The 23,875-nt window shown below is 35.6% G+C and overlaps 1 protein-coding gene and 1 long non-coding RNA gene across 2 annotated transcripts in view; one reads left to right on the top strand and one right to left on the bottom strand.

The window, feature by feature from the left end:
* Positions 1-11,185: 11,185 nt before the first annotated feature.
* LOC145695144 (uncharacterized) overlaps positions 11,186-23,875 on the bottom strand; it is a 35,140-nt gene continuing 22,450 nt past the window's right edge. The window contains exons 2-3 of the long non-coding RNA XR_014133117.1: positions 12,316-12,457; positions 11,186-11,641 (exon numbers count right to left, since the gene is read on the bottom strand). This is a non-coding gene — a long non-coding RNA (uncharacterized LOC145695144). The remainder of the gene's footprint in view (positions 11,642-12,315; positions 12,458-23,875) is intronic.
* The window catches only part of LOC145695143 (uncharacterized), a 31,282-nt gene continuing 25,690 nt past the window's right edge, over positions 18,284-23,875 (top strand). Inside the window, exon 1 of the mRNA XM_081772079.1 lies at positions 18,284-18,735. The gene's annotated coding sequence lies outside the window, so the exon portion shown is untranslated. The remainder of the gene's footprint in view (positions 18,736-23,875) is intronic.

The raw sequence follows: 23,875 nt of genomic DNA on the forward strand, positions 1-23,875 counted from the left end.
AAATATTATTTTGAAGAAAGTATTAACTCAGAAACAGACTTGAAACCAATTCCAGCATTCATTACTTTCGAAAGGCACAGAACGCATAAACTTAATATTTCGAGATTTAATTTTCAGGTCAATTCAGTTAATTAAAACTAATAATTAATGTCTTAATATTTGATTGTACTTTAAATATAATAATAATAATAATAATAATAATAATAATAATAATAATAATAATAATAATAATAATAATAATAATAATAATTGATTATCTAGTTTGTATAAAACCATTGCGATAAAGTGAACTTCAAAAATTCTCTGAATGGGCAATTGGCAGTCTATAGTAATTTAGCATGGTTATAATTATTGTGTTTTCGTTCCCATGAACGCAATAGGGTAACTTTTGAATTATTCGCTTCCCTAACTATTTTGAGGCTTTAATGTGTTGCACCATATCAGGAGTTACGGATAATATATAATGTAACATTTATTGTACCAGTACTCTACAAGAAACATGTACTCTATATGAAAGAATGAGCAAGAGTTTGAGAAAGGAACAAAACATAGAAAACAAAAGGTACAGACCACTGCTGTAAAGCTTATCTCTGTGATTTGTTAAACTAAATAGTGTTACACTGCAGTTATTACTGAAATATTTATTAATGAAGTACCAACAAAAATTATTTAAGAAATCTTCGTCCGAAGAATCTCACCTCCCCTTTCCGAAAAAAAAAAAAATAAAAAATAAAATATCCTTTGTAGACTTTCTCATGAGAAATGACTTATCCCATATTGTAAGGTTATTAATGAATCGGCTGAGTCGATTTGAGAAAACCATTCGACATAACTCACCCTCAAGAATAGGTACATCTTGTGAACTTTTTCAGGACAAGTAAGTTATACCGTACCTGATTGAAATGTTATTAACGAAACCTTTATTTACGACATCTAAAAAAAGCCAAACCCAAGAATAAACTATCGTTTTGGATTTTTGCTAGTAAAATAAACTGATTACCTTCTGTTTCGCAAAATTCGTTTTCAGTGTACAGCTTTGCCAATTTACCCATTCCTGTTTTGCTGAAGTATCCTAAATGTCGACGAGTAATTCACCTCGATTGCTTCCTGTTTCGCAGAATCGCATGAAGAGTTTTGATAGCATTTAATATTAGAAATATTTAGCGAAAGGGAAAAACACTAACATAAATCTAAGAAAGAGATCGACTCTCAATAGAGTTTTATCGCGCAAGTTCAATCGTAAAACTGCCATGAGAATAACACACACGCGCACGTAAATAAAGAAAAAATCACTCTCTTAACATTAACTTTGTCTTTATTGGATTTTTCAACATTGAGGTTGTATTCAGTTCGTCAACATAGGTGTCCACCAAGTAGTCTAGGAAAACTTCTGCCTCTTATCTGGGATATCGAGTGCGTCGTTTTCTACATATAGAAATGCATCAGGGATGTCTTCAAGAGTAAGTAGAGGAAGTGCAGCTGCTCTCCTAACCCATTTCCTCACGTCATTATTGTTGTTGTAGAGCGAAATATCTTGTAATTTTCTCAATACAAATTGGGTAAAATAAAACGAACAAAGGAGTACTGTCGCTTGCTGGAATGTTTCTCTTATAGCCTTATAGCGTTTATTACCGCTTTTTCAAAGTTAATCATAAATTCTTGCACACGAAATTGGAAGCAAGCTCTTCAGCTTTTATTATTATTATTATTATTATTATTATTATTATTATTATTATTATTATTATTATTATTATTATTATTATTATTATTATTATTATTATTATTATTATTATTTGCTGAAGCATGCGTATGTACAGTACAACGACTGACTTTTGCGTTGCAATAAGCAGAACAGGAGTGGAAAGAATCGTCCCAAATACTTCAAGTGCAATGCATGCTGGTATACCAGCCATCCTGACTTTCTTAATAGTTTATGAAATAATTTGTTTATCAAATGCAATTTGTATATGTGATTACAGTATTACGATGGAATCAATTTCTCAACATGTAATACAGACATCGGCGTTTCTTAACATGTAATACAAACATCGGCACACTTCCAGTGTACTACTTTTCAAACCTATCTGAAAAGTAAAATCTCTCATTCCGTGAAACAAAACCACACGCATTGGCAGGGCCGTAACTTGTGGGGGGACAGGGGGCAACTGCCTCCCAGAGATGCTCCCCGCATTTCGAGGGAGCCCATTTTAAGACACGATTTTCTTATTCCATATACGATACGAACATGAAATTATAAATGAAGCACCAAACAGGTTCACTACATTACATAAAGAAAACAGCACACAAAAGGTAAATAAAACAAAAATGAGTCGTGGGCCCATTTCAGTAAAAAATGTCTACAATTAGGGGCCCTAGAGATAATATTTATTCGTATGGCTTTGAAATTTGTCAATATTGTCCTCTTAATTAATGTGTCATGTATGGGACGGGCCCAGGAGCGTAACTAGTGGCCCTGCAGACCTTGCCATATGGGAGGGCCCACAGGCTCTATGGCCCCATAAAGAGAAAGAGAAAGATTTAAAGAGGAGCCCAAGAATTAGAGAAACAACTTTTCTAGGGAGCCCAAATACGCGTATTAATGCTTGTCCCCCCCCCCCAAAAGAAATCTAAGTTACGGCGCTGCGCATTGGGTTATTTTTCTGTTCTTCGGATCAATTTTATTTGGAAGGCCATGTAAGATATTTTATTTTAGTATAAATAATATATTTTCTTTTAATCTATACAAACATTTTTATTCAGAAACCTACAATGAATGTTTTGCATGTTTGTCCATCATATAAATTCACACCGTTTGAAGCGAATCATGCCACTTTGATTATAATGCATCTCCTAATCAGGTAATTAGTATCAAAGAACATAAGCGGGAATTCATTTCGAGGAAATCCAATGCTTTTCGGGGTCCAAATTCAATCTGAGGATAAATTACATTAAAATTTCTACAGTAAAATCACTCCGAAAATTAGACTTTTACAGAAAAGTCACGATTTTGAGGGGTCCGGACTCCCAGGACTCACCTCCTGCGTATCTCAGAAGCCCATCAAGATAGGGACTTACGGAGATGAAATTGAGTATACAAAATTCTTATTTAAAAATAGTTGAACACGTGTCTCAAAATTTCGCTGCTAAGGGGAAGAAGGTGAGAAATTAAATTTTCCCTTATTTATTCATAAAATGGCCATAAATTTTTAAAAACGGTTGAACTGTTTAACATAAATGTCTAAAATTGTTAGCACTTGAATTGGCATCAAGCAGTTGAGTGGAATTTAAATTTTAGCCCAAGAACAATAACTACGCCAACTGAAACGACTTTTTGAAAATATTTAGCACTTGGGTATATACAATTATATACAATATACCAATATACAATTATGTGTTGTTGGAATGTATAATGTGTAGGATATGATGTTCTAGTTTTTTTTTTTAATTCAACACTTCCAGTATACCCGTAAAAATGTAATAAAGAAATAATGGCCATGTTTTCTAAATATTCAATTAGAACTGGACAATCTACGCAAAATTTTTGCAATCGATCAGTGTAAACGTCATCTTTCTAGAGCCTGTACTTTCCGAGATCTCATTGTCGAAAGGATTGGCAACAAACATATAAACGTCCAAAAACATATAGTCTAAAAGAGCTCCAAAGATGGCGGCACGATTCATTTGCATTGATTTTGGAGAAGGTTTACTAAAATACAAAGGCTTTGAACAACAATTTTAAAACATAAACTTTATGAAAAAGATCTATTTAAATAGTTTACTTAAAGTACAGACACTTAAAATGTTTGTCTCTGTTAAACGTGAAATCACATATTACCGTAAATGAAAGATTTGAAAGCCAAAGTTATAGGTTGGAGCTCAGAGGAGGGATCCTTTAAAACCGCACAAGGATCCCTCCTCAGTGGCATCATATCGGCCGATCAGTCTAACGAATGCTTTTAGTAAAACATTCGAACGTATCCTAATGAAGCGTCTGCAGCCATACATTGCAGAAAGAGCAATCATTCCGCCTACTCAAGCTGGTTTCCGACCTTCCTTTGGCATTAATGATCAATTAGTGAAACTCTCCTCCCTACTGGTCAATCATTTTAACAAACGCCTCCCGTCAGTCCTAATCTCACTTGATATCGAAAAGGCTTTCGACACTGTTTGGCACGCTGGACTAATTTACAAACTTACCTCCCTTCTGCCGTTTCCCTACGTGCGGATAATAGCTCAGTTTCTCCACCATAGACTGGCATATATCCAGATTAATAATACAAAATCTCCAACCTTCATACTTCGTGCTGGCGTTCCCCAAGGTTCCGTGCTCTCACCTCTCTTATATTTACTCTATGTCGCTGATATGCCTCAACCTCCGCCTCCAGTTCATATGCTCCAATTTGCCGATGATACTGCGTATCTCGCACTTGGGTCTTCCGTTGACCAAATTAATCACATCCTTCAACGTGCACTGGATAACCTTGTTGCCTGGAGCCTCAAATGGAAGCTTAAACTAAATCCAACGAAAACGCAGATGACCTTATTTGGCCTCAAAAGGAATAAGTTCTGCCCTACTCGCAATCCTGAGCGCCTCACGATTACCCTTTTAGATTCTCGTCTTCCGGTCCACGATACCTTAACATACCTTGGTGTCACATTCGATAAACACCTTACATGGAACGCCCACCTTCGTACTTTGGAAGCCAACATTCGCCGTCGCATTAATCTCCTTCGACATCTCAAAGGCACTACGTGGGGTCTAAATGCTAAATTACTTCTATACACCTATAAGGTCTTCGTCCGACCGGCACTGACACACGGCCATCTTGCCTGGCTATCAGCGACTACCAACTTTTATGCACGCCTCCAAATCCTCGAACGCCGTGCACTCCGCATAGCATATTCTCTACCGCAGCACACACCTACGGCCGAGGTCTACCGACGCACCACTATGCCTACACTTCTTCCTCATCTCCGACGCCTTCGCAGCCGCTACATCTTTCAGCGCATTTCCAATGCCCATCCTATACTAAACAAACTCTTGGACCAAACACCTACGGAACCCAGATACGCATATCCGCCTCTCGATCATCTACTGGCCATTTATGAACAAGACCATTCGCCTGAGGCGCACAACCCCCTTCGCCGTATCTATCAGCACTACGGCCACATCCACAATCCATGATCGCGCACATGGGTATCTCTACAGTTTAGCTTCCACCGTCTGCACACGACCACATTCTCAATCTATGCACCACTCCCTGCTCATCCCTAATCGAATTACTGCTATGCCTCTTTATTAGATGACATATTTGCGTCCAAATCTTGCATAACAGCCTGAGAACCTTCTCCTTAAACTTCGTCCAACATTTTCTTCTATCACTGGCCATAGAGACGGCATAACCGTCTGCGGCCCGCCCATCCACGGATGGGAATGAAAGCCTTGTGAAAAAAAAAAGCGTTTTTAATTGGTATTGTAACATTTTAATAGATAGATTAATTAATATTTTTCTGATACATATTAACGCCTGAGAAAGATAATATTACGTTATGGAACTCTCTAACTAACTAACTAACTCTATGGCCTATGGAACCCGGAGGTTCAGTGCCGCGTTCACAAAAGCTCTCCACTGACTTCTATCCTTAGCTAATTGGATCCAGTTTCTACTGTGTATTCCTATCTCTGCGAGATCCATCTTAATATTATCCTCCCATCTGCGCCTAGGTCTTCCTAATGGTCGTTTTCCTATGGGTCTACCAGTCAAGACTTTGAAAGCGTTTCTACTGTCTTCCATTCTAGCTACATGACCTGCCCACCTAAGCCTCCTAGTCTTGACGACCCTAACAATGTTGGGTAAACCGTATAAACTATGTAGTTCCTCGTTATGAAGCTTCCGCCATTCCCCATTCTCGTTCCTCTTGGGCCCGTATATTCTTCTCAGGATCCTGTTCTCAAATACTTTCAGTCTATGTTCTTCCCTCAGAGTAAGCGACCATGTTTCGCAACCATACAGAACAACAGGCATAATTATCGTTTTATATATTTTAAGCTTCAAATTCCTTGACAGAATTCGCGACGACAAGAGATTTTGAACCGAATAGTAACACGAATTCCCTGCTTTTAGTCGACATTTAATTTCTTCGTGAATATGATTTTCGTCTGTTAATATTGATCCTAAATATTTGAAAGTATCCACTTTATCAAAAGTATTATTTAATATTTTAACGCCTCCACAATTTGCCGTATTACGGTCCCGACGCACTTCCATGTATTTAGTTTTCTCTGCATTTACTTCTAAACCCATGTCCCTGCAAGCGTTTAATAAGATCTCTGCATTTATTTCTACTGTTCTCCTATCATCCCCTATTAAATTTACATCATCAGCATATGCCATAACCTGGTGAATGCCGTTCAACTCTAGGCCCTGGTTGCTATCTTTGATTTTCCTTATGGCGTATTCCAGCACAAAGTTAAATAATAATGGCGACAACGCATCTCCTTGTTTCAGGCCATTTTCGACGTGGAAGCTCGTGGACAAAAATTTTCCTACCCGGACTTTACTTTGGGATTCACTTAAACATATCTTAATTAATCTAATTAGCTTTCTCGGTATTCCAAGCTCTGTAAGAACGTTGTATAATGTTACTCTCCTAACCGAGTCGTATGCCTTTCTAAAATCAATAAATAGTTGATGTACCGGGGTATTGTATTCCCACTTCTTTTCGAGTATTTGGCGAATGGTAAATATTTGGTCGATAGTTGATCCATTTCGTCTAAATCCGCACTGATAATCTCCAATAATTTCATCTGCGTATGGGGTCAATCTTGCTAACAGAATATTTGAAAGGATTTTATAGGATGTTGACAGAAGAGAAATGCCTCGATAATTATTACAGTCAGTTTTGTCGCCTTTCTTGTGAATTGGAACAATGATTGACTCTTTCCACTCTTGTGGCAATTCTTCCTTGTTCCAGATAAGGAGAATGAGTTTGTGTATCTTGTTCCACAATTTTTCGCCTCCAGCTAAAATTAACTCAGCCGGAATTTCATCTACACCCGGAGATTTGTGTTTCTTTAATTTCTTTATAGCGGCTTCCACTTCTATTCGATTGGGTTCTGGAATATACGGTTCTGCGGTATGTATCTCCTTTTCTCCACGCACATTAGTTTTTGGCTGCGTGTTCAGCAAATCGTCAAAGAAATCTTTCCATCTATTTAAGATGCTATCCGTATCAGTGAGAACTGTCCCGTCAGATTTCTTTAATATATAGGCACGAGGTTGATAGCCTTTCTTAAATTCGCTGATCCCCTTATACATGTCCCGAATATTTTTATTTTTACTATTATCTTCAAGTTCCTTAATTTTAGCTTTCAAAAAATCCCGTTTCTTTGTTCTAAAAGTTTTGGAAGTTTCCCGCCTGATATCTGCGAAATTTTGTGTAGTTATTTCATTCGGATTTTGTAGCCACCGTAATTTTGCCTGTTTTCTCTTCTCTGCTAGTTTAATGCATTCTTGGTCGAACCATGGTTTGTTCCTACGTATTTCCGCGTGTCCCAATTTTTCTATTGCTGAACTTTTAATGCTATCTCTAATTTCAATCCAAGTATCCTCAACACTAGTGCACTCCGAGTCTTCTAAAACCGCGAATCTATTCGAAACTTCAATCTGGTATTCCTCTCTTACCTGGCTCTCTTCTAATTTCTTTAAATTAAATCTCTCCGTTTTCGGACATTGAATATTCCCTTTATTCAACGATAATCTCTCCCGTATTATCGCTGCTACCAGGTAGTGATCAGTGTCACAATCAGCCCCTCTAAACGACCGGACGTCAATTATGCTAGATTGTCTTCTTCTATCTACTAAAACGTGATCAATTTGATTATGTGTTTTTCCGTCTGGTGATGTCCAAGTGTATTTATGAACGTCGCGATGTGGGAATTTTGTACTCTTCACGATTAGGTTTTTGGATGTTGCAAAGTTCACGAGTCTAACACCGTTGTCATTACTTTCCTTATGCAAACTTTCGTTCCCTATAATCGGTTTGAAAATATCCTCTCGTCCTACCTTCGCATTGAAATCCCCTAATAGAATCTTCATATGGTATCGCGGGAGTTGGTCAAATATCCGTTCCAGTTCTTCGTAAAAACTATCTTTTATATCGTCATCCTTATCTTCAGTTGGAGCATGTACATTTAAAACAATAATATCACACCACCGTCCCTTAAGAGTAATAAAAGAAAGTCTGTCAGTAACAAATTCAATCCGTTTAATTGCTGGTAATATTCGTTTGTGAACGAAAAACCCTGTTCCTAACTGGTGATTTTTATTTCCTTCCCCGTAAAAGAACGTAAAATTTCCGGAATTCTCAGATCCATTTCCTTCCCACCTAACTTCCTGAACTCCTACTAAGTCCATCCTGTATTTCTCTAACTCACTCGTTACAGATTTTAACGCGCCTGCCCTATAAAGACTTCTAATATTCCATGTTCCAAATCTCATGTCCATTTTCTTTTGCTGATGTCGTGCCAAGTTATCAGTCCTTGTCCGAGGCTTTTGTGAATGTTTCTGAACAAGTACCTTTTTTTACAGGATGAGGGTGTTAGCCTTACCCAAACCCCCAAGCTGGAGGACCACTCCTAGTCGTCTGTCCGCGACTGCTTATTCAGTATATTCGCAGCTAACCTCTATATCTAGAGGCCTTCTCCTCGATCCGCAACCTGAGGACGCGCCATGCCGTGGTGACAGGAACCCACGTTAATTACGTTATGGAAACTGTTACGAAATACTTTATTTTTAATAAAGATGTGCATATTCTGGTAAGAAAAATATTAATTATTTAAATTCTTCTTCTTCTATTATTATTATTATTATTATTATTATTATTATTATTATTATTATTATTATTATTATTATTATTATTATTATTATTATTATTATAGTCAAATCTTCGAGTCAAGTTTCACGATCTTCGCTCCTATCTACGGCTCTGAGATTTTGAAATTTTGTACAGATTTTGTACCCGATGACAATACAATATTCATACATAATTTTCGCTCTACCTTACAGATTTACTATAAAATTGAGTTGTCAATTGAATCGGTTATTGTTAAAATGAAATCCATTTAAATGCATTGCATATATTACCTTTTAATAGTGACCGATTCAATTGTTCCTCTACTATCAATATATCCTACTCAATTATGCAACCAAGAATGCTCTGAAGTTGGTATAATATCTGTACAGTATAGTATCCAACAGAAAATCGCAATTTATTGATAGTTTTGTTTATCACTAGCAGTTTTCTTACTATTATCAGCGAGTTGCTTTGGGAAAAATTCATCAGTTCCTTCTTTTTATTTCTCCCCTAAACCATATTTACCTATGATTTATTTTTATGTTCTCGTAATTTTCTTCAATTGAATAATTTATTAGTTCCAAGTTATAGGTGCTAGAAGAGGTAAAAGTTGGAAATGCTTACAATGTAGATCAAAGATGTAGATAGGAAAATATAATATCACGCATCTCTCTCTTTTTATTTTATTTTAGCCAATTGATTTACAATAGAAATAATTTTTCTGTTTTCGTTGAAATCAAGTGAAATTTTAATGGTTTGATTTTTACTGATTTCTAGTTAAATATCCCTTGCTTTGTCAAAACCAATTTGTATTATAGACTATATAAATTTAATAATATTAAATTAAATTAAATTCATAAATATTAAAATTATATAACTCAAAAATTTAATTTTCATAAAGTAAGGGACATTTAACTAGATTTAAAGAAGAAATCACTAAAATCAAACCATTAACATTTCACTTGATTTCAACGAAAACTGAAAAATAATTCCTCATGTGAATCAATGGGCTAGAAGACAAACAAATATAGTGCAGGTATTCAACATCGTTAATTAGTAGTAGATGTGTATTGCATTTGTTATATTTTAATGATACATTTTATTGAATATTTTTAAAAATATTATGACATTTCCTGTGGCTATACCCACCTTTGGCGCAGGAGTTCCGGCCTCGATTCCTGGTATGAACTCAGATGGTTTGGATTCCACGTGATTCTGTAGGTCTACGTCTCACGTATGTATCCTCGATGCTGAAAGAAACGTTCAACTCCGAACTAACTTAAAGACAATAAGGATAAAATAAAATCAATTTACTAAGAAAGATACAAAATGGAGTCAAGAAGGGAGATTAAGTAGATGGTTTAATTACAAGCAATGTGTTACATAAAAAAAAAAAAAGCATTCATTTCACTCTTAGGAAAAGGCAAATAATAATCTGCCAGCTAATGGCGTATTTTGGTGCTATACAATACCGTACTCACATAAAATAATTTGTTCCAGCAAAATAAGCATTTACAGGGCCGGATTTAGGAGTGTGCACTGATGCATCTGCACCCCCTTCGTTGTAAATATACTTTATCTAAAATGTGAAGCTATCAGTGAAAACAGCAGCATTTTCATACGAATTATGTACGATACAAGTATCCATCATGTTCCAAGTATCCATGATTAAAGTAATTCCTGATCTAAAGCAGCAAGCTAATTATTACTGAAAATTATACCGATACAAAGCAACCGTCGCTCAGTTGGGAAAGCGTTCGCATTGCTTTCGGGAAATCGTGGGTTCGATTACCAGGGCCAGACACTGAGCATTTTAAGGGCAATTTTTAATTCACACTACAGATGCCTAAAGACATTTGAAAATAATTCAAATTTAATTCAAATGTACTGGTAGTTATTGGTGCACTCCCTGTCAAAAAATTCTATGCTTGGCCCTGGTTACTTTGTCAACGAATTATCTATACTTTTTAGCGCCTCAAAAGTTTGTTTTCGATTTTCTCGAAAACTACGCATAAAAATTTATTCACAAGCATCTAAGTTTGTTCAGTTCGATGTGATCCATCGACTGATATAGTCTTATCTTTGAACAATCTTTTAATTAATAAGAAATTCAACTTTAACTCTACATTGCATGGATTAACGTACTTAAGAGAAAAAATCAAACGATAGCTAATGATATCAATATTTATGGTCTAAATAATTAGTATCGGAAAAATTATCCTACCTTGTGTATGTTACGGGGAAGGGGGTTGTGACTTCTAGGTAACATCATTCAATAATAGAAAAGACGTGATTTCTTGTCTTATTACTTTAATATAGTTATGTAAATATAAATCAATATCAAATGATAGTTTACAAATGCATTTATGTTTTGAATTGACTTCTTTCAACATGTGTTGTTAGTTTGCATGTTTATTTGAAACTTTTTTTTTTTTTTTTTTTGTTAGAGCAAAGCACAAGAACACATTACACCTTAGCACTTGACTTTTGGTAGTTTTCATTCTTACACATCCCTGTTCCTTATACAAATTCAAGCCAATGGTGTAGACCGTCCTTTCGTACTGCAGGTATTGGGTTATAGTTGTGGGTCTTTTTTCTTCTTTGTGGGAATCGGAATGTCTGTGCTGAAACTGAGGCGCCCTTGTTTCCTTTCCTGATACTTGTCTGAAATACATAGCCCTTCTGCTATCCCCAGTCGGGGTCTCATCTCATCTTGAAGATCGTCCAAGCGATGTCGACGGTTCCACTTCTGTTCCATTTCCTTCTTCAGAACAGGTATTAGACTCTACAGAAAAGGGAAACAAAATTGATGTATTTTTTGTTTTTCGATTTTAAAAAAACCTTATCTATGCACTATAGCTCATAATGTGGCCAAACCAATTGTAAAACTTCAACGTATGTTGCATGTAATACATAGGTACAAAATCTGTGCAAAATTATAACATTATTTCATATTTAATAACTCACGCTTAAAGGTTGGTATGATTTATCATATTACAGCAATTTACTGTTATTTTACAAAACTTTGAAGTATATACCATTGAAATACACTAAAACACCAGCCAATTTTTCCTCTAAGACATCATCTCAAATGAATGGCCACAAAAAATAGACTGATCTTCAGATATATTTGGAACATACGTATCGATAGAGAATATAATGGACGGTCACTTGACAAAGCCTACTAACTATATTTACTGAAAAATTAAGATAGTGCTATATTTATGTTCAGAAGTATTTCTCCAATTCCAAAGCAAACTATGACTTCAGTTTCATTGGTTTATGCCATTTCTTGACAAACCAATGAAACTAAAGCTTTGGTATTGGAGGAAAACTTCTGAATATAAATATAGCACTTCCTCAATTTTTCAACAAATATAGTTAGTACGCTTTGCCACCCTTTATATCTGTATTTTACGTGTAAAAAGAATGACTAGAACAAATGAAATTAGAACGAACTTGAATAGCTTTCGTTGTTCTCATTACGTGTCCATTCTTAATCGCTAGAAGATGAATCTAGCTCACTATCTTCACTTTCCTCGGGTAGAGGTCGCACCCGTGTTTCTCTTCATCTACTACCATAAAATAAAGATGCGTCCATCTGAAAGTGAAAAATACGTTTTTATAAGACAATATATTAATATAACATTTCAATAGGTGTGCATAATTCATTGAGCATAATAAAACCAAGAAAACATGTAGGGTACAGCGGGGTAATTTGAATAATTTCAGACATTTTCTCATATATCTCAGAAACTGTAATTGGTATTCAAATACAAAATTGTGAACAAAAACTTTGAACCTTGCTATTACTTAACAACTTTTCTTAAGATAGTATCTGAGATACATCATTGTGAAATTTGGGTATTCAATTTCCCCACCGAAAATTTCCAAAAACGTAAGTGCGAGGGGTAATTTCAATAACGAGTGGGGTAATATGCATAACCAACAAAATAAGCAAGTCTTATGGAAATAATGTATAAACTATTTAATAGTTAGATTGCAAATTCTACGGTAGTTGAAATATGCCAATTTTGAATTAAAAGAAGCACATAAATTGTAAATATGCGTCACCTGTAGCTATCTTTTTGAATGTAGGCCTACACTAAAAAGAAATGTTAGGAACACTGTCTAAGGCAAAGAGCCGTAATAGGTTAATTCCTCTTCCATAGCTCGTATTTAACGCCAACGCCAACAGATAAACTGTTTTCGACCTTCTGTACCAACACAGACTTCGTGGAACCATGCCTTACAACGCTGGCAACGAATTCAGTCTCCCTTTCTAGCAGAACGTTCTGAATAGTAATTAAGAATGCAAAAACAGCAATTCCATATTTGACTTTCATTGCTTGCAAAACCATCTTTAGACTTAGGCCAACATCTTCGTCACTGGAAGGGGTAGAGGATATCAGTTTCTTTCGAGCTTTCATTTGTTTTATTCTTGGCAGGTTCTTGTTTGTTGCACCCGATGCTTGCGTCTTTCCTCGGAGTTGTTTTATTCTCATTGCCCGAATATTTTCAGAAGTTGAGTGACGTGATTTTCTTGTAACACGACGTCTATCTTGCACACAAACTTTTTTGGGGCTGGGAAGCACTTGTTGTATGGGTTTATCTATAGGCTTCGTTGGGACAAAGTTTTGAGAGCCATGACCGAAAGAAGAAGGCGCGTTGTTAAGATCTTCTTCCCGAGAAGACTGCTTCTCAAAATGTGTAACAAGGCCATACGTTTCCAAATTGGCAAATTGAAATTCTTCAATAGCTTGTGGACTAAAGGGGTATATACCGGTACATGAAAACCCATAACTGCCAGTCCAACAGAAGCTGTCCGCTTCCAGGCTTCAGTGAACAAAATGAAGAACTGAGATTTAGTAATCACTGAGCTCGAATCCAGATAGTTGCCGCTTGGTGGTAATTGCTTTAAGGGCCTTAAAAACAGAGCGATCGAGTGGTTGTAATACGTGTGTTGTGTGTGGAGGTAGGTAAAGCATTTCGATGTCATGACTCTAGCAGAACTCTCAGGACAAAAGTTGTGAGTGGGACTTTGGGTTTTAAAGTCCGGATTTTGGAGTACGCATTTAAATATTACTACAAGAGGTATAAAAGACCCTTTGGCATTACAGCATTTTACCGTTACATTTCCCCCCGCTCAACAGATGTTAACTTATCACCTCTTTTCTACCCTTTTCTGCAAGAATTTTAGGTGTCTGTTATTTAGAGAAAGTCTACTTTCGTCCATATTATAAATACGGTTAGGATGGTTTATGGAGATCATACTTGTTCATTAATTTTCCCAGTAAGTCAAAATAAGAATTCGCGGTTTCCTTGTTAACTCCAGAAGCTCTCGCTTTTGACAAACAAATATAAAATAGTAGGCCTATAGTTCTAATTGCACTGGTATTTAAATTGCCCCGTTTTAAATTATCCAAATTGTCCCGCAGTCGAAGAATATTCTTTTCATAACGTGGTATGAAAACTGCTTATTAATTGACACCAGTGTACAGTATATCAATGCCAAACATGCTACTGAAACGATTATAATCCAGAGTGATTTCATTTTATCCAGTTAATAATGAGGAAAGCTTAAGGAAACAACGTTGAAAATTATAACGACCTAAAAATAGATATATTCGTACTTACCTTGCAGGAAGCAAAAAATCGTGTAAGCCTTCCGAACCGCAGGAATAGTTTGTATTTCTGAGAGCGACTTCTACAGACCATCACTTACAAATCCACCACAGGTTCACTAACAGGGCGAGCCGCGTTTCACTCCAGCTGGCAAAATGTTTAACATTTTTCAAATTCCCCGCCTATTCGATAAACCCTGCTGTACCCTGTGACTTAGACTGGAATTCAAGGACACGACTGTCTTATAGCTTTATCATGTAAGTATTAAATATGCATTGATATTCTCTGAAATGTGTAATCAAAGAAATCCATATGGCTAGATCAAATAAAGCGTTTCACAGGTTCAACATAGATAAGATGGAAATCCGACAGAAGTTTGTGGTAGAAGACCTTATAAAGAAGTAGATTAATACCGTGAGTCATTCTATGCAAAAGGGGTAAGTATGAGGACGACTCAACAAGTATGTTTCCTTATAATTTGTAGATCGTTTGTATATATAAGGTGCAGCAAACACGAATTGAAATATTAATTTTCCTCCTTCCCCCAAATTTAGGTACATACAACCAAGGACGTACGCAGGAATTTATTTCGGAGGGTCCAAACTCCATATAAGGGTATTTTATATTAAAATTCCTAAAATTGCCCCTAAAATTAGGCTAAATTTACACAAAGTCGAAATTTCGGGGAGTCCGTACTCCCAGGACCCACCCCCTCCGTACGTCCCTGCATATAACCCACATGAAACTTATACTGTAATTGCACAGTTTCATGTATATTTGTATTCCATAGATTTACTATTTACCAACATAGGCCTATTTTTCGAAAAAAAAAAAAGTCTTGTAATCAGGGCCTGCCGTAGGCAATTTGCCGCCCCGTACAATGGCATCATTGTCCCCTTCTTTCTCCAGAAAGAACAAATCTTAAAAGCCGCATTTTAAATATGCTATTCCATTATGAACAACGAAAGGGACGGAAAGAGCACTTGCAATCAGAAAGGCCTAAACACTACAAATATAAACTCGTCTTGTGTGGTTTTACCTTTAAATAATAATCTATTATGTTAGTAAAAGATAAAGCAAACACACCTGTAGAGGAAAGATGGTATTCCTTTTTATAGAATTCAATATCGAGCTTCAATCTCAATATATCAGTTTGCAATTGCTGTGCAACTACCTCTTTTATCTTTATTTCTTAATTTTCCTTCTACATCTGTTAATTTTTTTTTAAAAAAAAGTTTCTACTTTAAATGACAAAGAACTTGTTCGTGACAAAGACAAGACTAGTTTTTTATATCAAAACTATGATAACTAATTAAATGGAACACGTGTCTGCTACTGTTCAAGAATTGAGTTCTTGTATTTGACAACAATAAAGCAATTCATGCTGGGATTTGTTTGACCATTTGCTTTAGCATTGTCCATGTCATCTTAAACTAATGCGACCTAAACATGATTTATGAATGTAGTATTCAAATAGGTCACCTTAATAAACTTAAGTACCATCATTATGAAGTCTGTTTCCAGCAAGAAATATTAATTTTAAATAATATTCTTACGACAGATTTTGCTGTCCCTGTGAACTTGTCGCCCCGTGCAAATGCACGTGTTGCACATATAGTAGAGCCGGCCTTGCTTGTAATATGTTTTTTTCAAGTTGTAAAATGTCACGAAGGAGAAATACTAGAATAATAGTAAAAATAATTTCTAAACACTAATGCTGATACGTCTTATTTGTCATGATTTAATGGTATACACAATTGTACAGTATTTGATTTTCGAAACATTTGTACTTGTTTTATAATACTAGTAGTTTTGACAAATAGGCCCTAGGTTGCGCGGTGGCTCAGTGGTAGAGCGTTCACCTCTGGTGCTAGGGGTCCCAAGTTCGATCCCAGCCCCTGCCAAGTGAACTTTGTGGTGGACAAACACCGTGTGCATGGGTTTTCTCGGGGTTCTGCCGTTTCCTCCTACTTTCTTCATTCCACCATTTCATTCATTACTCATCATCACCGTCTCCTTTAGCCTAACCGGCATAACTGTGGGTCGTAAAACTCAAAGAACAAATAGGCCCTAGACATAACATTTAGTTTTTCTTCTTATTTATTTTACAATCTAGGGCAGTGCGTCTTAGCACTGATCTATTTAGGATTTTTTTTCCAGGGGTAATGAAGAGGGCAAAGAACCTACGCACTAGCGCAGTCGCCAATATATACAACTTTAATACAAGGGTGCACATAATACATCACATAAAACAACTATAGCTGAAATGCCTATTCTTTTCACGGGGACAATAGATATATTGAAAACATTTTAAGTTCTTGCCTCATTAGGGTACGCATTAAATGAAAATGTATTTATAAAAATCAACAAGATACTGTATTTTTGTCATAAATTTTGAACCCCATTTAGGATACGCATTAATTGAAAGTGTCTTTACAACAATCAATAAGATACTGTATTTTTTTTTTTTTTTTGCCTAAATTTGGAATTCCTCTATTCCTTAGAATACGCCCGTTAATCAATGCGACATGATATAAACCTTGAGATAAATACTATTTCCAAAACTCATTTCAAAGGGGCAAGCAGTTTTCCGTGATGCGATTGATCATAAACAATGGACAACATAGCTTCCAACAAGGTGAAAAATGTTAAAAAAAAAAAAAAGCCCCAGTTAAGCAAATCATCAAACTGAACACTTTCTCAATAAAGAAAGGAATATTTGGATGTTATAGAAATAAACCCCCGTTTCTCCCTTAGGAGCGCAATTTGAGGAAATCCTGAAACGCGTGTTTTATTATTTTTATTTACGAGTTCATATAGATACTCAATTTCATATCTTCAACTTGAAGTGAATACATAGATTCGGCACTTTATGAATAAAAAAAGGGAAATTTGAAATAGCTTCCTCTTTCCTCTTAGGAGCAAAATTTTCAGAAAAGGCGAAATACGTACGTGCTTCCTCATTTTTAATTTAAAGTCTATAAACCGAATTTCAGATCTCCAACTTAAGCGAGTCTCATTCAGTACTTTCTGATTATACAAAGGGAAATTTGGGTATTTTAGAAATGTTCCCGTTTCTACCCTTAGGAGTGAAATTTTCAAGAACATTGAAACACTTGTTCTCTTCTTTTCAATGAAGAGTTTATATGCTAAATTTCATCTCTCACACTTTTCTTGGGGAAAGATTTGCACCCTCTTTACTCCTCTTAAGTAGCGTGTTTCCAATAATCTTTCCCTATCCCTTACTTTCGTGTAGTAAAAGGAGTATTCTATCCAGTGGTGGTTGTAGCCCAGGGCAGGGGGACCTAGATCCCCAATTTTTTTTAAGTAGCTAAAATTATTTAAGTCATTATTTATATATTTTTTGAAAGTTTATAATAAACTCATGATATACTTATCATAGTCTGGGTTCTGGCTGCCTCTCCCCCCAGTTTTTACCTTCTAGAACCGCTACTGATTCTATCAAAGTTTCACATTTTTACCAATAGTAGTATGGTGTGGACGATGATAGAGTCCCTTCTTTTATTTAATAGTTTATATACACAATGTGAATTTTTACAATTGACTTCATGATAATAGTTAATCTTATATTCATCAGCTACTGGGGAATATCGGATTGTTCTTCAATATAATTTTCAGAAATGAGATACTGATATTTACTATAAAAGCGTCGATATAAACAAATGTTTTCGTTATCAACAAGCCAGAGGAAAATTGGACGTACAGACTGTCATTATGTATGCCTTCTTACTATTGAATAGATGTAGGTAATGTTAGCACGAGCAAGCCCATTGAAAAAAAAACATGGTACAGACTTTCTTCATTGAAGAAAAAGGTGGGGGAGGGGAGACGCCCTTTGTGTATGTGCATAGAGACCGAGGAACCGTGTCGTGCTATATAAGGACTCTCTCTCGGCGGCCGCTCAAATTCATTCCACTCAGTGCAATAATCTCGCCTGTTGCAGCAGCTCTCTAAAATATTCTATAGACTTTTAAAAAATCCTGTGCAACTCATTTTTTGGTGTGTAACCTGAGAAATTTGTGTGACTCAGGTAAGGATAGTTCGTGAGATTTGCCTCGTGTGCGTTAACAGTGCAAGTTTCCCTGTCGACCACTAGAGAGCTGTTTTTGTCTTTTGACTATATATAAAAGAACTCTAGTATTTCTTGTGAAGTGTTATTTCTTAACCAATCTTATTTATTAGAAGGACAGCACTTTCATCTTTCCAGATTTACGTGAAAAACAAAAATTACAGGTAAGCTATTTGCAGTTTTAATATTATTTGTAACATTTTACCGTATTTCAGAACTTTATATTATTTATTTTATAATTTAAGACTTTAAAAAAAAATCTAAAACTTGATCCAATCTTTGTTAAGGATACATACTCTGGCAAATCAAATATGAAAGCTATCTGACTAAAGTTTATGTTCAGAGGTCCATACTCCCATTCGTCCCACTTTGTGATTGACAAACACCGTGTGCGTGGGTTTCCTCGGGGTTCTTCCGTTTCCTCGCACTTTCTTCATTCCATCATTTCATTTATTTCTCAATATCACCGTCTCCTTAAGCCTAATAGGCATAACCGTGGAACGTAAAATACAAAGATTTCATTTCATTTTTAGCATTCGTCCGGCGAGAGTTAGATAAACCAGAAAACCACATTTTCTCCGTAGTTGTCAGTTCTCAGAATGTTCTCGAAAAAAAAAAGAAGAAGAAGAAGAATCTAATATAAATGTTACAGAGCTAGTGTAAAATTTATCAAATATTATTTTAAAATCGTTACACAATGAGGAAATTTTCTTTATCTTCTTTACAGTAGTATAAAATACTCTGCTTTAAAATAAACATCTGAATTTAAAATTCTTGCTGCTCACATTACACACAGAAAACACTTTGCTATATATATACAGTGGCGAATTCAGGATATGATCAAGGGGGGCTAAACCATAGTTTGCAGCTTTATCCAGTGTAAAGCAGGATTGAAGTCCATTTTATCCAGTGTATACCTGAGCGTCAAGGGGGGCTATAGCCCCCTTGGGTCAGCGCCTATATATATATATATATATATATATATATATATATATATATATATATATATATATATATATATATATATAATGGAAATGTAATAAATGATCGCCATAATATTTGAGTATGAAGGAATGAATAATTTTACTGTATAATATGATACACTCGATATCCGTTTTTTATCTATTGGAAATAGTTAATTTGTCGACTCGATTAGCATTTGTGTGTTTGCCTGTCCCACAGAAACTTTCGTAAAACTCACTCTATTTTAATTAAATCCTCCATACATAGGTTCCTCCAACCTTACCGCATCATTCTATTTTTTGGAGTTGTAATCCATGAGGAATAAGAGAGTTGATTTTACCCCATGTTGCGCGTCTAAACATACGTACATGAAACAATTTTGCAGGTTAATCTACGTAAAAATTATTCGATTCCATCAAAACATATTGCATTTTTTTTAAAGGGGGATTGCAATGAACTGCAAAGCTTGGAGTTAAAATCTGCCAATAATGAAAGGGTGAATTTACCTCCCTCCAATTTAAGAAATATGCTAGACAATTATTATTTTAAAGTTTGATTTTGATGCAATAGCCTATGACGAATAGTTTTTTTTGAGACTTCCAATTCATTCTCTCTGGAGATGGACCTAGACCACTTCTCTTCTGTCCCTTTCCAGCTTTTTTTTTTTTTTTTTTAAAAAAGTTCCCGATTTTTTCGTAAAAAAATATCCCCTTTTCGTAGAATATTATGAACATTTTCTTTAAGGCTTTCCCACAGTCCACAGAGATTGGGATTAAAAACGGTGAATGTAAGGTAACTTTCCCATTAAAACCTATATTCACAACAACTTTAATGAAAAGAAGAAATATATATACTTGGTGTAATATGGTGCACATTTTTTTGAGGCTCCACAATCATTCCCGCTACATGGATTTAAAATCAAGCGATGAAGAGAGAATGAACTCTATCCCCCCGTTCTTGCTGTAAAAATATGTTCTACGATTACCTACGTAATAGTTATTCCATTTTGATACCATACAATGTGTATGTTCATTCAGGTTCTCCACAATTCCTAGTGCAAGTCGGTCATAACTGAATAGTCACTTTATTCACCTCCTCACACGCACATATAGTAAGTTTGGGTGATTCCGGACAATCGCTGAATCCTGACACCCTGAGCTTACTATAATACTGTTCTTCGCATGTGTAATGTGGAGACTTGTTGGGATGCCTATTTGAAGCACCGTACCTTCCTATAGTTCAGTGTTATACGTAGTTTCGACGGTGGGAAAAAAAAAAGAAGAAACAGGAATGTTCATGCACTTTTTTTGACCTGATGTAACTTTTTAGTGGAATATGTTACGGTTTTACACAGCAAATGGTTAAGTAAGACATATATCGAAGCGAAGACCCTACTTTACTCGTTGAATAGGCCTACTGGAAGAATTATATTACTTTGCGCGTCCCTTCTTAACGTGTGCACAAGTTTACAGCGCTCAAAATAGGCGAATCCGGACGTTTAGGGAAGGGTGAATTCGGACACGTTTATTACGTTAAGCTGAATCCGGACAATGTGATTAATGAACTAAAGAGGATGCAGAACACTTTTCCCTCTCTTGCTTTTCACGTTTATGAGTGTGAAATAGTACGTGAGGTTTATTGCTTATATCTAGCATCTATTCATTTTTGCCATTAATGGAATCCGAGGAATCATCAGAAAAAGCTATAAAATTATCTTCGGATCTACAAACACGACTAAATTACAAAATGCTAATCATAAGGTGCTCAAAAATTCTACACTACTGAATGGCTACATAATCTGGTAGACAAAACGCCGAACTTGTTGCGGATCTTACAATCAGATTTTGAAAACAACTCCAAATAGGTCCTTTGTTATTAGAAGTTTGAGGTTCATTGTGCAGACGAAGGGAGATGTCTTGTCTGGCCAAGTACAACGGAATATCTATATTCTATTTGAAGTACCCACACAGTTTTCTGAAGTAACCTCTTTCTGTGATATTTGTGTTGCAACTGTCTGTTTTTTTTTTTTTTTAAGTTAACCTATTCCACCATAGAAAATGAGTGACTGTCACTAACTCTTATTTTTTTTTTTTCAATATTTCCCCAATCTTATTACAGATCCGCAAGCCTTTTTCAGTGAGTTTTCTTTATTATTAAAGGGAAATGTTCTACAAGCGTAACAAAACACAGCATCTTCCTTTATACTGTACTCAAGTCTATCAAATTTCTTAAAGTAAGCGGGTGTGAACGCTTATGCATTGAAGATTTAAACTCTGAAAGTGGATATGAGTCTAAAATTGGAAGGGATGGTCCCGTTACCAAATAACCGAGCAGAGGCGCACCCACGGGGGAAGGTCCTCCTCGTTAGGACCCACCAAAACTTCCTAACTTAACATATAGGTCTATTTGGACACTTTATTAATAAAACTATACTTGTTTAACAGGGAAATGATTGATGTAGCATGAACATTTGATTTTACACTTCATTTGTACTCTTTCTCTTATAAAAACAATCTAGTTCTATCACTTTTTTCTGAAAATGTAGGTGAAAGTATTTTACAATAACTAATCGGGTACAGAATAATACCCGTTCAATACTATATAGATATAGTGACTTGTAGTGTTGGACGCCCCACTCCCCCCAACAAAAATTTCTGGGTGCACGCCTATTACCGAGGTTCGATTTATGAGAACTATAAACAATAGCGAAAGTCTCTTGAACCAATTGAAATGAAATGAAATCTTGAAGTTTTATGTCCCACGGTTATGCCGGTTAGGCTAAAGGAGACGGTGATGATGAGAGATGAGTGAAATGGTGGAATGAAGAAAGTGAGAGGAAACGGGAGAACCCCGAGAAAACCCACGAAAACCCTCCAGTGTGTGGGTTTGTCCACCACAAAGTCCACACACCGTGAGCTGGGATCGAACCAGGGACTCCACACACTGGAGGTGAACGCTCTACCACTGAGCCACCGCGCTCCCCTTGAACCAATTGAGTTCCTTTATTCAACTCACCCTGCATTTTCGGCCCCTTTGGTTGAGAAGTTGTCAGTTCATTTTTACAATCGAGCCTCTTGACAGTTGCCTTTTAAAATAAATAAATAAATAAATAAATAAATAAATAAAATGAAATCTTATGTCGCTGGACTTCCTATTCATTGTTCCAAAAGTTTGTATTCACTCGAGAAAGCACGCATAAGAGAACCGCTGCAGCACACAAAATGCATTCACAGTTGCATGCTTCCACGTGGATTAAGGTTAAAATATTTGACGTGTGACTGATCGTTGATTGGTTAAGATAAAGTATTAAGGGGAAGCATAATCCACACCTCAAAGTGTTATTGTTACATGTATATTTATACGACAGGATCATTTGAAACAGAAAATCATAATATAACCAGAAATTCGGTAGCATCCACACAGAAAATGTCAAACATCACAATTGAAAAACAAATGTGGTATAAAGCGAGGTAAAAGGATATGGATTTTGCAATATGATATTATTTGTTTCATATGCGGGCCATTATTATTATTATTATTATTATTATTATTATTATTATTATTATTATTATTATTATTATTATTATTATTATTATTATTATTATTATTATTATTATTATCCTATATTAGGGTTTCTCAACCTGGAGGTTGCGAAGGTAGGCGGAAGAGATAAATATAATTAGAATCTAATACCGGAAAATATTTTTAAAAATTATTTTGAATTTTGTTCTGATAGACATATTTTTTTATTTTTATAGTACTGTTAACAAAAAAATAGGCCTACTAAACATTTTCAACAGGTGCAGAGTTGTTTAAAATTCAATTTAAATGAAAGAGGTACAATATGAAACTAATGAGCACTGCATATTGAAATACCAGAAAAATACAAATGTAACAAAACCTGCATATTGAAATACAATAGCAATTTCTTTCATTTTAGGAAATCTAATGAGATACCTGAGCATGCTGTGATTTCACTAGTGCTGCAATGCCCGGTTCAATCTTTGTGACGCACATTATCAAGTCATTTTCAACTGATAAGCGAAGCGGTTTCTTGTCTTTGTTTTAATGCTTATCATGAAAGAAAAAAACACTTTCGCAAAAGTACGATGTAGCAAATAGAATTATTACTCTTACAGCAGCAGATACCAGACCAGGATATTTTTCTCTCCTCTTCAACCAGAACTTGTTCAAGTCTTCGTTACAGAAGACCAGTTGCAAGGACTTGTCGCACGATAATTCTATTAGTTGGTCAAGAAGTTGTGGGCTTAAATCAGCTACTTTTATAGCCCTTTCAATTAAGGGGTTTAATATCCAGCTCGAACCAGCATTTTCATCGTA

The sequence above is a fragment of the Thermobia domestica genome, chromosome 9 (assembly GCF_964235325.1).
Source record: "Thermobia domestica chromosome 9, izTheDome1.hap1.1, whole genome shotgun sequence".
Taxonomy (NCBI): Eukaryota; Metazoa; Arthropoda; class Insecta; order Zygentoma; family Lepismatidae; genus Thermobia; species Thermobia domestica.